At 40.3% G+C, this 9,101-nt stretch overlaps 1 pseudogene; it reads right to left on the bottom strand.

Moving 5' to 3' along the window:
- Window positions 1-2,796: 2,796 nt before the first annotated feature.
- LOC140341086 (claudin-16-like) lies at window positions 2,797-8,228 on the bottom strand (annotated as a pseudogene).
- Window positions 8,229-9,101: the final 873 nt, after the last annotated feature.

The raw sequence follows: 9,101 nt of genomic DNA, 5'->3' as shown, positions 1-9,101 counted from the left end.
AATAATAAACAGTATTATTTTAACGTCAACATATTAAACAGCGCAGTACATGAAATAGGGGTTGCAAATGACAGGCAGATACAGACAGTGATACAGGAGGAAGAGAGGACCCTGCCCCAAAGAGCTTACAATCTAAGAGGTGGTGACTGAAGAATGCCCACTGAGATGTAATTGCAGCCATGCCCTGCTGTGAGCTCCCAGGCAGATTCTGGCTTGTTTCTGTCCATCTCAATAAATAGCAGATTAAGTCACAATTAGTGAACACACTTAGGTTTCTCAGGGCTTTGTTACTTTGTAGCCAGAATAATTAAGATCAAAGTCATAACACGCCTCACTGCACATTTCGCTAATTCACACAGAATGAAACTTCCAGGCCCAGCAGTTCCAAGATGTAACCAATGTCAGCCTAGCTCTGGAACACAATGCTTCATTTAAAGGTATTTTATATGGAAACAAAGTATATTTAAACACTCACAAGGGTACAGCACGATCTTCCAATCTTATACCAGGGAGTTAGAAACTAAAGCAGTAAAATGTAATATAGATGATAAAAAAAGCATAACCCCACTTAACTGCAATATTCACTACCAGTCTGGAGTTTCCCCTGTAGTACTTTTTTATGCCACTAGATGTCCTAATTCAAATGGACAGTGTTATTCAACTCACTGCCACTGAGCCAAGGTTGTCCTGGATCCCCCCAGCTTTTGAATGAGGAGGATAAGTAGTGAACACATCTCTCTGTCATTCTGCGTTTTCTTATCCTCAATTTTCTTGGCAGCACATGAACTGTTTGGATATGTGTGCTGCTTCTTCCTCTTGTGCTGGGAACTCAAACAATTCAGCTTTGAAACAAATACATTCAATGATATAATAATAATTACAGAGCTGCATCATTTGTGTCTTTTATCTTTAAAGTGAACCGGTGGCCAGACTTTGGGCACTTACATGTTTAAATATTCTTAACAAGCAATAAACGTTTATTAATATTATCCAGTATTTATATAGCGCTGTGGGCTGTGCACCAGCTGCATTCATTGATCAGCTCAGTGTGCGATCCCCGGGCACTAGAGGTTAAATGGGGACAAGTCTCCCCATTCAAAACCTTTAGTGCTCTTTTATTGGCTGAGCAAAGCTTTCCTCAGTCCATCAGAGAGCAAAAGAGGTTTTGAACAAGGGGACTTGTCCCCATTTAACCTCTAGTGCCCAGGGATCGCAAACAGGATGATTCCCAGGGCTGCAGGAACTAATGCAGCCCTGAGACTCCACTACGATCCTGGGGCACTAGAGGTTATTAAACCTGTAGTGCCGGGGATCGTAATGATTTTCTTGATCTTCCGATGGTTTCGCAAAATCGGTTCGCCAAAATTTCGCGGACCCATAACAAGTTCAACGAAATTTTTGCGGGAATGCCGGAGGCTCATTCCTAGTAATACCATGTCAAGTCTTCCTTGAGTGGTAATGCATGCTAAAAATGTTACAGAAATGACCCTTCCACAGAAACCAATTCCAATATTCTTCATTAGAGTAGAAAATGACTTATTTATCTATTCAAACATTGTAAGAACAAACTCCATGCAGATCCTGTTCTTTGTGTGATTTCAGTCCTGAACCCTCCTGCTGCAACAAAAAATGCTCCCCATTGCTTGCTTGAGAAACAATCTATCTGCTGCTTTTTTTCACTATAAGCACAGAACAGATTTTATTTTGTTTCAAATAGCAGCTCTTACATCTATAATTAACTAGATACAATAATAATTAAGGGGTGACATGTCGTTTATAAGAAAATCCTTTTCTTTAAATTATTAGGTCAATGCTGCTCTGTAATTCTCAGAGGGCCTCTGGTTTGGAAATCAGGTTATACCAGAAGTCCCGGTGTAATAAGAGAAACAAATATGCATGAGATGGATTTACTATGAAATCATTACAGAGATTATTAGGAAGCCGAGTTATTCCCAGAAGAGAATCTGATTGTGATACATTTCTATACGAATCTACACAATATACTAAATGTATATATATTATATATGGACAGATTTCTTTTTATTCTTGCATGTAAAGAATATGCACATGGCGCTATTTTAATCAACCATATAACACTGTTCTGTCTACACTGCAGGTAAATCATCCCGGTGAATGTGATTTAAATTACAGTATTTGATTCACCTGCAGGAAAATATATGGTGAACATTTTTATTCACCCATCAAAGACTATTGTATATTCCTGCATTGGGATCTATTTATAAAGCAGACATTCACGGAAATATTCTCTGGTGGCATGCATTACTGCTATAGAAAGCACATGGACCTGGAATATTCCCTATCAGAGAATGTTTTATTAGATTTCAGGTTCACTACTTTAAAAAACATGGTGTTAGAAATACATGCATGTTTTAATGAATGGTAAAAATAGCACAACAGCAATCCAGTACACAACTATTTTTTAATGGTTTAGGTGTATTACAAGATAAAATGCTGCACACATCAGCAGTCCTCCAGCTAATGGTGTTGGCTCATAAAGGATATTGGTGTAGTGTTGGTAGAGGAATTTGGCAGAAAAGAATTTAAACTCTCATGGGAAGGGCTTTTTCTATCTTTTCTTTGATTTTAAGTTGGTGGGAGGTTAGCTTCACACATGCCCAACAAGGTTTTACATTCACACCCTTGGAATGCTCTAATAGTGATTTTCATATCAAGTCTATGTAAAGGACTTCTTTACAGGTAATACATTTTCTATTTACACTTTCTGGCTTTTATATGTTTAAAGTTTCATGTAATGTGAATTGAAGAATGTGAAAGTCACACTCGGGAGTCAATGGCGTTCATCTTTCAAGTGCCAGTTCTTCCAAATTTTGTATATAGATCATTGCTGCCTAAATGATGACCCCGTATCTGTTACAGAAAAGGTTTTCAGTTGGTATAAGCTTTAAAAAACCCAACTCCTAACCATTTTTCGTAAATACATGTCCCTTTGGAGGTGCAATGTTATCTCCCCTCCAAGGCTGTCACCTGTCACCCATTGAGCCTGACTTAATAAATCTCTCCAAGGGTGGAAAGGATACAGTTTCATCAGTGAAACTGGGTGATCCAGCAAACCTGGAATGAATTTTGTAAAAGTCATTGGCTATTTGTTAGCAAATGTTTTCAATCCTGGACCAAATGTATTGCAGATTTGCTGGATCATCCAGCTTTATTAATGAAAGTGTATCCTGAGAGCTTTAATAAATCAGGCCCATAGTATTTGCTTCCTGCTAATAGTTGTCCTAAGTTTTTCAGTTTAAGCATCATCCAGTATTTTAGGCCAGGAAGACCAAGAGCGATGTGCCTGGCCATAGAAAGGCCATCATCCTGCTGCCCTTAGTTCACATACAATAAAACAGAAAGCACCAGGGACACCATCCAATGCCCAATAATGCCATTCTCAGCATTATTACAGATTGCTTATCACCAGGAAAAGATCTGAAGAAGGTTGTGGATGCTCAGACCAAAGACTTCTGGAAAAGCAATATTAAAAATACACATGGGATCCTACATTCTTCCCTTTTTCTGTTATATATACAAACATATTTTTCTTTTAATTATTTATACATATATGTAGTATATATTATACAGGTAGTCCCTGGGTTACATACAAGATAGGGACTGTATGTTTGTTCTTAAGTTGAATTTGTATGTAAGTTGGAACAAGTACATTATTTTGATCAATGCAATTAGGAGAGATGTTTGTTTCCACAGATTATTAGGCAGTGTGGTGTCAGTTACTGTATAAAATCCTCACTGTGAGTTAATCACAAACAAAGCAAAAAAACAAAAGAAAAAACTTTATGGAGCCTAGACATTCATTAACTTCTGGAGCAAGCTGTGCTTTAAAATGCAAAAAGAAACATCTGCAGAGTTTTTCTTGGCCATTAAAGAGTTACAAGGTGTTACTCAGCTGTGATTAGAAAGATTTCTTCTGCAAGTCATGCAAAGAGTACCCCTGTCCTATCAAGCCTCTGTGCTGCACACAAACGAGCAGGGAAGCTCCGTTCGTATCCAGGAGTTGTCCGTATGTCGGATGTCCTTAAATCAGGGACTACCTGTATTATAGCTTGATTCATTTTATGTTTTCAGAGATTTATCTGCATAACTTAGTTAGTCCTTGTATGTAATTGTTTTTTTTATTTACTTATTCCTGAAGAAGGGCACATTCTAAAAACCCCAAACTTGACATATTTTGTTGAAGATTTGAGCAAATGAAACAACTGAATTTAACATATTTCCTCTCCAGACCTCTTGTGTTTGGCACTCAGATACTTCAGCTTCATAAGTGTTGCTCAGATTATTATGTGTTTGGTTTGTGTTTGCAAACATTCTGTGTTTGCTGTACCCGGTTTGAACAATGAGTGTTGGAGGTATGTGTTAACAATGAGCTTACAACCAACAGGTGCCAATGCAAGCATTGTTTATGAACCTGTTGTAAAATTAGTGGACTGTGTTTTCATTGGTTGCTGGCTGTCAGGTGCAGAATGGTCTATATTATTAATTTTATTATTATTATTATTATTATTATTATTATTATTATTATTATTATTAATAAACAGGATTTATATAGCGCCAACATATTACACAGCGCTGTACATTAAATAGGGATTGCAAATGACAGACAGATACAGACAGTGATACAGGAGGAGAGGACCCTGCCCCGAAGAGCTTACAATCTAGTAGGTGGGGGAATTTCACACACAATAGTATGGGAGATATGCAGTGGTGGGAAGTAGTGATGGTTTCAAAAGACAGATAAAGACGGGTAGGCAAGTTTAAATAAATGTGTTTTGAGTTCTCTTTTAAATTAGCAGAAAGTAGGAGCAAGCCAAAAAGGAAGAGGAAGACTATTCCAGAGAGTTGGGGCAGCTCTAGAGAAGTCTTGTATTCGTGCGTGTGATGAGGTTGTGAGTGAGGAAGTCATTAGAAGGTCATTGGAGGAGCGGAGAACGTGGCTGGGGGAGTATTTTCTTACAAAGTCAGAAATGTAAGTGGGACAATAACTGTGTAGGGATTTGAAGGTAAAGCACAGGAGCTTGAATTTGATTCTAAGGTGAAATGGAAGCCAGTGTAGAGACCTGCAAAGAGATGCAGCGGAAGAGGAGCGGAGGGAAGGATGGATGAGTCTGTGTCTATGAGCCAATGGGAATGCTGCTGTTGTGCACCTTACCAATAAGATGGTTATGTTGTCTACCATTGACAAGTTTCACTCTAACCTTCTCTTTGCTCCTCTTTGAAGTTCAGGCTCCTCTCTCCTGCACATGCAGGTAGTTCTGACTTTGGGAGGCCTGCTCTTCCAAGTTTATTCTGAATGGCTATTAAGGCAGATAGCCTCTTGATAGTCCCTTTTCTATTTATTTGGGTCAGACACAGCTCTCAGTGTTTGAGCAACATGCCTCAAGACTACTGCCGAGTCCCCTAGCTCTGCTGAGGTGTTTCCTACTCAGCTGTTGCCTGATTGTGTGTTTCCCAGTCCAGCTCCAGATCTAACCCCTTGTCTAGTCTGCTGTTCCTTGCCTGTGGCCTTGTGCAATTCATGTCTTGCTGTTCCAGTGTCCCCTGTGTCTCCTGCCTTCCCTGTGTCTTCAGTGACCATATCTCCAGTGCCGTTCTTTGTCTCCTGTTCCCATGTCTTCGGTGACCCCCGTGTCACCTGTGTCTCTCAGTCACTTTCTGGTACTAGACCCCTGGCTCTGTTTCTGACTTGCGGCCTGCCTCAACCCTATTATCGACTATTCTCTTGCTCACTGATTTGGTACCCTGCACTGTTATTATTATTATTATTATTAATAATAATAATAATAATATACTTTATTTACATAGCACCAACATATTACGCAGTGCTTTACAAAGTCTAATGTCCCTTCCTCACTCATTTGTCTTTAATACAGTCTAAGGCCATTTTTTGGGGGGGGAAGCCAAATAACCTAACTGCATGTTTTTGGAACCCTTAAACAAAAATGCAGTTTTGGACTGGAATACCCGGAATAAACCCAAGCAAGCACAGAGAACCTGTTTGAGAGAACCTGCAAACTCCATGCAGATAGTGTCCTGGCCACGATGTGAGCCTGGGACCTAGCTTTGCAAAGGGCAGAGTGCTAACCTCAGAGCCACTGTGCCGCCCATCTTGGTATGCCCAAGGACCAAAACCTGGTAAGAGTCTGCAGCACAACATCCAACATCCAAGTTACTTAGACTCTGCACCTTGGGCCTCCTAAGAGCTTACACCTCCACCTAGCAGTACATATCAATCCCTAGTGGTTCTGTCTCTAAGAGCATGAGCCCACTGTGTATCCCAATGAACTTTGCATGGTTATCTGGGTAAAACTGAAGAGAATGTCAGATCTTCAAATGCATGCAAACAGCAACACTAGACTAAATCAAAAATCCAAAAAACTGGCTACCTAAGAACTTGAATCTGAGCATGCTGGGAGCCTATTAAATTTATATAGAGTCATAATTTAAGAAGCTGAATACCAACCCCTAAATATGAACAGACAGCAAGTGAGAACAATGGAGGCCAAAAAGCAGCCTGTCGATCCAGGCATCCCTAGCCAACAAAACCATCCACACTAGTGGATTCCCAGGAAGACGTTCTATAGCAGCAGTGTTGCCCTCTCTACGTACACCTCCACTGCATACCACACCGATCCGATCATCCCTGGGTAGCCTGCGGAACACAACAAGAATTAAAGACTCCGGGAATTAAAGTATGGCAGCCAAGAAATACATTGGGAGTAAACAAAGGAAATCTGTACTGAAAGGAAATCTGCTGCCGGTGATGTTTAAACTTGCTCATTTCCTGGCTATACTTAGTTTTATGGGTTTCTGAATAAGCATGCAGCAAGTAACAGAATAATGTCAGAACTACTAAGCGTACTTTTCCAATTTTAGGTAAATGGAAAACGTAATGAAGCCATTGGATGAGAGTGACAGGCATCCAGAACTTTCAGAATGAGAGGTACCAGTCTGAACATAGGAAACACATAGGTGGCCATTAGTGAGCTCTTTTTTTAAATGAAATTTGCCATACTGTTTATGCCGGCGTTTCCGAATCTTTTTAGCATGGGGGAACCCTTGGAATAATGTTCAGGTTCTCAGGGACCCCTGGTATAATTACTATATCCACAGCTCATTGTATTGGTGGTCAATAGGAAGAATGCATCTTGCACTGCTGGCCAGTGAGAAGAATTTCACACTTACAGGCTGACAAATAGATGATTGGTGTCATATAAACCGACCTGATAGGTACAAATTGTCCATTGCTCAAGGAAACGCAGAAAACCTCTGGAGAAACCCTGGTTGAGGAAAGCTGCCCTATCTGTTCCATGACTTTCATTGCTCTATAATACCCAAATAAATCATCAGTTTAGGGCAAGAACTAGTTTAGCTCTAAATACTAACCTCCAATTCCAAATATAAGTCCAGCCATATAACACATGCGTAGCTTTATGTGAAGCTCTTCCTTCAGGAACTTTACTGCATCCAGCTAAAGGACCAAGATAATGAGAGCGAAGCTGGCCAAGATGTCTGCTGTGATCATGAGGGTTCTTGCCTAATCATTCATTGCTTGATCTCCCATGATATTCTATCTTTTCCAGTCTTGGAGAGCTTTGTAAAACCAGACCCATGGCTTCCACTGTAAAGCATGAATGTTGAGAAATGTAGAAGTTGCCTTCTTCGGTGTTGGGTCTTGCTTTTGCATTTATTTCTGGCCAACTCACATACATACATACTCACACGGATGTTCTGCTAATATGGAGTCATATTGGTCACATGTTTTTATACCATCTTGAGTATTGGTTACACATTCCCACCAGAGTCCTCTGCATTTCTGGCTAACTTGGTGGAGACAGGTACAACATTCATGCTTATTGTGAAGCTCTAGTGTATTTTTTTCTATTTGCAGGTACAACCCTCAGACCTTTTTAGAGTAGCTAAGGTGAGAAGGTGGAGTTGGGAACCAGCAGGTAGTTTTTGTACAGATACAATAATCATCAATAACAATATCAATATATCAATAACATATATCATGAGAATATTTTTTGACCCACCTCTAAGCTATCATCTGCGTTCACCATCCAGCAGTCAGTCCAAGTGGCTACGACCAAAAACACGGTTGAGACCAAGGCAAGGCAGAGAGCCATGAACTGAAGGACCACAATCATTCTCAAGCCTGGAGGACTCCAAAACATAAATAACCCTTTACATATCAAGGAAAGTATCTTGTGCAGATTACATTGGGGCTGTTTTATGCTTGTGACAGATTGGTAAAATGAAAGTTAAAGCAGCAAAGTCAAGTCAGAATTCAGTAGAGAGACCTGTAGTCCATGCAATATGAAGGTGGGTTATCATTCACCACCAATGGCACAAACACTATACAATAAGTTGTTTAGACAGTGTTAGTGGTAACTTGGAAGTTCTGGGTATCGTGTTGAGGCTGGCCTAGTGTTAGGGCCAGGTGTTAGGGTGTAAATGTCTAATTTAAAATAATACTTTTTAATTTTCTGTGGATAGCAAATGTGATAAAACCTGTTAGCTTAGTAATGTTTTTACTTAACTTTTTGCCCACTTGACAGACTTCCAGCATGTGTCTCCGGTTCACAATTACTTTATCTATTCTGCTCAGCTGGTGTACACCTAAGGCTACGTACACACGTGCAATGGTTCCCATCCAAAATCGGCTCAGGAATTGGACAAGAGTCTTACGTGTGTACAGTGCTTGTTGTCCATCATCCAACTGATCCTCCTGGTAGATCCACCGGTGATGGACAACAATCGTAATGCAAGTGAAAGAGGGAGAGCACAGTGGGGTGCCGCTTCATCGTTTTCCCCCTCTCCATAGAGCGAAACGGTGCTATATGGACAACGCTTGTTCATACATCGTCCAGTCGTTTGTGTGTACTTAGCCTAAGCTGGACTTATCTGCAAGATCCAGTGACTGTCATTGAGGACCATGTCTGTTGAAAGTCACTCCACGCACCCACTGCTTAGAAGGAAATGACCCAATCTGTAGGTGAACACAGAGCTTAAAAAGTAAATTGATCCATGGCCATGGAGATCTTCATTGTTGGTTTAGT

Source organism: Pyxicephalus adspersus, chromosome 11 (genome assembly GCF_032062135.1).
Source record: "Pyxicephalus adspersus chromosome 11, UCB_Pads_2.0, whole genome shotgun sequence".
Taxonomy (NCBI): domain Eukaryota; kingdom Metazoa; phylum Chordata; class Amphibia; order Anura; family Pyxicephalidae; genus Pyxicephalus; species Pyxicephalus adspersus.
Note: the sequence above shows the minus strand (reverse complement) of the source record. Positions and strands in the feature narration are given on the sequence as shown.